Here is a 6,453-nt window from a genome sequence, read left to right on the forward strand (position 1 = left end):
GTAGTATCATTAAAATGGTTTTTAATTGAGTTCATTTCTGCAAGTTCGATGATAAATTTTTAAGCACCTCGACTCTCAGAGACACTTTTGCAGTAAGCCGCTTTCCTCTTGTGTGCTGCTCTAATTGATTCTACTTGTGTATGGGAAGAGTTTAGTTCTTTCTCTCTGGCAGAACACAGGGACTTTGTCTGCAGCTGTGCCAAGGAGGAAACAGACCCTTGAGAAGCCCAAGGTCTTGAAATGTATTTCTCGCCTGCTGTTGTCTTTATTCATAGCCAGAAATGCTTTGGGGACGCCTCAGTCCTTGGCAAGGGGAGATCTAAGGGGGGAGGAAGGGGTGTGCAGGGGCCATCCCAGCCCTCATTCTTCCACGGTTTTTCTGTTCTGGCCTCAGGTCAAAGAGAGATTAGGTGGTGCTCTGTGTCAGTGGTTCACCTGAGTCCCAAGTTTGAGTCTGTTTTCTTGCGGCCACAGGTTGCATTTGGGTTGTCTCAGTCTGGCCTGTGGTGAATGTCTATCTGAAATGCTACTTTGTGCTTTGAGATAATTCACTGCTCACGAGAGGCTCAGGCTTGGAACAAGCCAGGGAGGAGGTGGTGGGGCGGCTGCATCTGCCGAACTATGGAGAGCTGAGGGCTGGAATAGTGTGGGGGGCCCGTCCGGTCAGGATGGAGGTGCCGTTGGCAGAGCTGTGCTTGGGAACCCTGCTCATTGGCCGCTCTGCGTTACCTCTGGCTCCAATCAGGGTGAATCGGCCTTTCCGTCACAAGCACCAATAATTGATCTCTAATTTGCCCTCAGATTTTCACAAGAGAAATAACTCTCCCTAGGCCTTGTTTCTGAGCAGAGCCTGAGTCGTACAAAGCAGGTGTGGGATGGGCGCTTGGGGAGTAATGCTGGCTGCTGCCCTCTCTGGCAAATATCCGCAGACCTCAAACCCCCCAGACCGCTTTATTTTTATTTTGTATTTGACTTGAAAGCTCTGCAGATGTGAATGACTAATGGCAGCCTCTCGGCCCTGGCATACACACGCCATCTCTGGTGAGGAGATGCCAGGCAGAAAGTCTGTGTCCTTTTCCCCACATCTGTTTTCACCCGACTTGTGCCACTCCGCGGACCACGCACAGCACTGGGAAGCGACAGTCTGTGCCAATTACCCAACCCAAACATGAATAAAAATAAAATAAGAATTCTGCTCTCTCTCTGTGTGAGTGGAGGGCTGCGGGGTGTGAGCGGCTGTGTGCGAGGGGTGGGCTGTGTGCTGGGATGTGGGGTGTGAACGGCTGTGTGCGAGGGGAGGGCTGTGTGCTGGGATGTGGGGTGTGAACGGCTGTGTGCGAGGGGAGGGCTGTGTGCTGGGCTGCGGGGTGTGAATGGCTGTGTGCGAGGGGAGGGCTGTGTGCTGGGATGTGGGGTGTGAGTGGCTGTGTGCGAGGGGAGGGTTGTGTGGTAGGATGCAGGCTGTGAGCGGCTGTGTGCGAAGGGAGAGTTGTGTGCTGGGCTGCAGAGTGTGAGCGGCTGTGTGTGAGGGGAGGGCTGTGTGCTCAGATGCGGGGTGTGAGTGGTCGTGTGCTGGGATGTAGGGTGTGAGCGGCTGTGCGCGAGGGGAGGGTTGTGTGCTGGGATGCGGGGTGTGAGCGGCTGTGTGCGAGGGGAGGGTTGTGTGCTGGAATGTGGGGTTTGAGCGCGAGGGGAGGGTTGTGCGCTGGGATGCGGGGTGTGAGCGGCTGTGTGCGAGGGGAGGGCTGTGCGCTCTGATGTGGGGTGTGAGTGGTTGTGTGCTGGGATGTAGGGTGTGAGCGGCTGTGCGCGAGGGGAGGTTTGTGTGCTGGGATGCGGGGTGTGAGCGGCTGTGTGCAAGGGGAGGGCTGTGTGCTCGGATGCGGGGTGTGAGCGGCTGTGTGCGAGGGGAGGGCTGTGTGCTGGGGTGTAGGCTGGAGCAGGTGTAGGGGAGACTTTACCGTTCAGCCTGATGCTGAAGATGGTTTTTGGAGAGAAATGGTCTGACGAGGTAGAGGCCGATCCGGAGAGTCTGGCGCGTCTGGAATAGCCCAGATGCAATTCTCCCCGTGCTGATTCTCCAGGTTTGAGTGGCCACAGCTGTAAAACCGGAGATGGCTGTTGCTTTGCAGGGCAGTTCTCCGAACAGATCCCTGGCTCATGTACTGCGATGGGAAGGGACGCTGGACCCAGCCAAGCACCAAAAGTGTTTGCAGGAGGTGGGGGGAAGGGACTTGTCAGGAACTCGCTGCATATGAAAGATCCACATGTTTGCTGGGGACTCGCTGAGAGCCAGCCCAGCTGGTCTGTGGTGTCCTGCAAGCATAAAGCCATACGGGAAGCCTTGGCTTGGTCACACAGGCCTGGCTGGGGCTTTGTGTTCCCCTCTATGACTTCTGTGTGGAAAGTGCATTGGGTGTGGACTGCAGAAACCAACTGGAGTAAATCTCTTCTGGTCTGTGATTGCTCTCCCCATGGCATAGCTGTCCCCAGCCCACCTGAGCCCCTGCGTTCTGCAGGTCAGGAAAGAGAAACTGAGGCCTCTTGCTGGGAAACTGAGCCCAGATCCCAGAATGTGTCACTGCCCACTCCTCCCTTGCCTTTCAGTCCTGTCTTAGCCACATTCCCTTCTCCTTCTCCTCTGCCTCTGTGTGGGCACCTGCTGCTTAACATCGGGCTGTGTGTTGGGTGTTGGGAGGGCTCTATGTTTTGTAATAGCCCAATCAGTTGTGTGTCTGCTAGCTTTACCCTTGGGATTCTGTCCCATTGCAGGACCTGGCCCGGAGGTCCGCTGATGCTCTGGCTATGCCACAGGAAGAGAGGGCGAGTGGGGGATACTCAGTTCTGGTGCTTTCCAGTCCTGCTCTATCACTACTGTCCCCTGCCCCTGCAGTGGCAGCAGCAGCCGTTGCTATTAAAACTAGACTAAAGAATAGTCCCCTGGTGTCAGCTGTCTTTTGCCTTTGTCCTTTGCATTTAGTCTGTCTCTTAGGAGTCCGTTTCTTTTTTAAATGCTGGTGACACGCTTGTGTTCCTGGCAGATGCCAATTGGGAGTTTCTGGAAGGACAGGACAGAAACGTTTGTGAAGACAGAACGGAAGAGGGGGGTGGATTAAGCTGTAGGTTCCCTGCAATGAGTGATGGGAGGAAGATAGTCTCTCCAGGCAAAGTTCATGAACGTTCATCATTGGCGATGGGAAGTTTTTGTACGTGCTGATTAACTGCCTCCCTCTGACGTGGCGCGGCAAGATAAAATATGAGATGCTGCATTCTTTGACTTAAAACTTAATTAAAACTATAGATCAAAAATGTAAGACTGTAGGCTTAATAAAACCTGATAAAATTATACTAATACACTTCAATTTCAATCCAAGGCTCCCTGATGGAAGAGTGTGAGAGGCTGAACCCATAACTAGATTAGAAACACCTCCTATACAATATTGATGGTGCTGTTCTGCGTGAGATGCATGGCTTCAGAGGAGCCCTGGCTCTGTGATGAAGAGTAGATGTCAGCCCTGCTTACATGTAAATAAGAGAAGGGACAAAAATATGCAGACAGCAGGGACTTTTCCTTGTTGTAGGCCCAGGTACCCTGTCTGCTCAGAGAGCTGGGTGGCCAGGTGGAAGGGGAAGCTGATGTGCTAGGACAATTTGACAGTAGTGGATACATTTCAGCTTTCCCGTTGGGGGGGCAGGGAGAAGGGATACATGAATTTAAATTCCTGATCCTTTGCTTGTTGAATCCCAGCTGGTCTTTCTAGTGCCACAGGAAGTTCCCTGTGTTTCTGGAGTGCTGATAAGGACCCCGGGCTGTCGCAGCTCCTGTCTAACACTGTGGCAGAACACCAGCAGCGGCCATCAGAACAGTTGCGTAACGTTTTGAAGTCGCAAAATATTGATTAGGAACATCATTTGTCTGGTAAAACTCTGACTGTAGCCCAGTCGAAATCTCAGCACTAAGGATAATTGGGGGAAATATTTGGGACTCGGAATTTGGCTCTTTCTGGCACCAAATAATTCCACGAAGTTACAGCTTCAGTCCTTTAAGTTCCTTCTCCCAGTCTCAGTGCCTTTCTTGATAGCACCATTTCATATGCTGCTCGCCCCACCCTTCTCTTCCGTATTTCAGGTAGTCACTTTTTCTGAGCATGTGGCCACTGCACTTCTGCCCTAGTCACACAATGTTCTGTAGCTTCCTCTTCATCAACCAGTGTTAACTTTCCTGCATAGGCAGAAATGAAAGTCATGCTGGTGCAAGGACTTATTGTTTGAATGTGGCAGTCATTTAATAAAATAGGCCAGTGGTTTTCAACCTTTTTTTCATTTGCTGACCCCTACAAAATTTCAAATGGAGGTGCGGACCTCTTTGGAAATCTTAGACATAGTCTTTGGCCCCCCCAGGGGACCGTGGAGCACCCGTTGAAAACCACTGGAATAAGAAAAGTATTTGAAAAACTACTGCAGGGAAATGTCCTGCCTGAGATGGCTGAGAGTCTAGGAGCTGGATCAGTGGCTTGAGGCTCCATTTCCAATGTCTCCTGCATCACTGTGCGTTTTATGGATGACTCTGTGCCATGAACTACTAACTGTGGTTTGTAACCTATCATTTAAATTAGCTTCTGCACCAAATGACTGGAGAATAGCTAATGTGATGTCAATTTTTAAAAAGGGCTCCAGAGGTGATCCCGGCAATTATAGGTCGGTAAGCCTGACTTCAGTATCGGGCAAAGTGGTTGAAACTATAGTAAAGAACGGAATTGTCAGACACGTAGATTAACATAATTTGTTGAGGAAGAGTCAATGTGTTTTTTGTAAAGGGAAATCATGCCCCACCAATCTACTAGAATTCTTTGAGGGGGTCAACAAGCATGTGGACAAGAGGGATCCAGTGGATATAGTGTACTTAGATTTTCAGAAAGCCGTTGACACCTCACCAAAGGCTCTTAAGCAAGGTAAGCTGTCATGGGATAAGAGGAAAGTCCTCTCACAGATCAGTGGCTGGTTAACAGATAGGAAACAAAGGGTAGAAATAAATGGTCAGTTTTCAGAATGGAGAGAGAGATAAATAGTGGTGTCCCCAGGGATCTGTACTGTTAAACATATTCATAAATAATCTGGAAAAAGGGTAAACAGTGAGGTGGCAAAATTTGCAGATGATACAAAACTACTCAAGATAGTTAAGTCCAAAGCAGACTGCGAGGAGCTACAAAGTGATCTCTCAAAACTGGGTGACTGGGCAACAAAATGGCAGATGAAATTCAATGCTGATAAATGCAAAGTAATGCACATTGGAAAACATAATCACAACTATACATATAAAATGATGGGGTCTAAATTAGCTATTACCACTCGAGAGAGATCTTGGCGTCATTGTGGATAGTTCTCTGAAAACATCCAATCAATGTGCAGCGGCAGTCAAAAAAGCTAACAATGTTGGGAATCATTAAGAAAGGGATAGATAATAAGAGAAAATATCTTATTGCCTCTATATAAATCCATAGTACGTCCACATCTTGAATATTGCATGCAGATGTGGTCGCCCCATCTCAAAAAAGATATATTGGAACTGGAGTTCAGAAAATGGCAACAAAAATGATTAGGGATATGGAATGGCTGCCATATGACGAGAGATTAATAAGACTGGGACTTTTCAGGCTGGAAAAGAGATAACTAAGGGGGGATATGATAGAGGTCTATAAAATCATGACGGGTGTGGAGAAAGTAAATAAGGAAGTGTTATTTACTCCTTCTCATAACACAAAAACTAGGGGTCACCAAATGAAATTAATAGGCAGCTGATTTTAAAACAAACAAAAGGAAGTATTTTTTTCACACAGTCAACCTGTGGAACTCTTTGCCAGAGGAAGTTGTGAAGGCCAAGACTATAACAGGGTTAAAAAAAGAATTAGATAAGTTCATGAAGGATAGGTCCATCCATGGCTATTAGCCAGGATGGGCAGGGATGGTGTCCTTAGCCTCTGTTTGCCAGAAACTGGGAATGGACAACGGGATGGATCACTGGATGATTCCCTGTTCTGTTCATTCCCTCTGGGGCACCTGGCATTAGCCACTGTCGGAAGACAGGATACTGGGCTAGATGAACCTTTAGTCTGACCCAGTCTGGCCATTCTTATGAGGCTGCTGTCTGTCTAGGTTCCCACACTGGCTGTGCTTCAGGAAGGGAGGAAGAGTTCATAATCTGCTATTGGCTTTGCCACTGTAAGGAAAGATCTTGGAAGGAGAGTCACAGAATTTTTCCCTACAGGGTCTTGACAACAGCCTGTTGCCAATGCCAGTTTGCTGTTGGTGGTGGTTTACGAGTGAAGTGCTGGGTTAGGCTTTAGAGCCGGGGTCTTCTGACTAGGAACCGAGTAGAGAAAGTTAGCCTGTTACGTCACTGTGCAGGGGAGTTAGTCCACAGGCGCTGGAAGTAGAGGTGCTGGGAGGGCTGCT

This window comes from Emys orbicularis, chromosome 13 (genome assembly GCF_028017835.1).
Source record: "Emys orbicularis isolate rEmyOrb1 chromosome 13, rEmyOrb1.hap1, whole genome shotgun sequence".
Taxonomy (NCBI): domain Eukaryota; kingdom Metazoa; phylum Chordata; order Testudines; family Emydidae; genus Emys; species Emys orbicularis.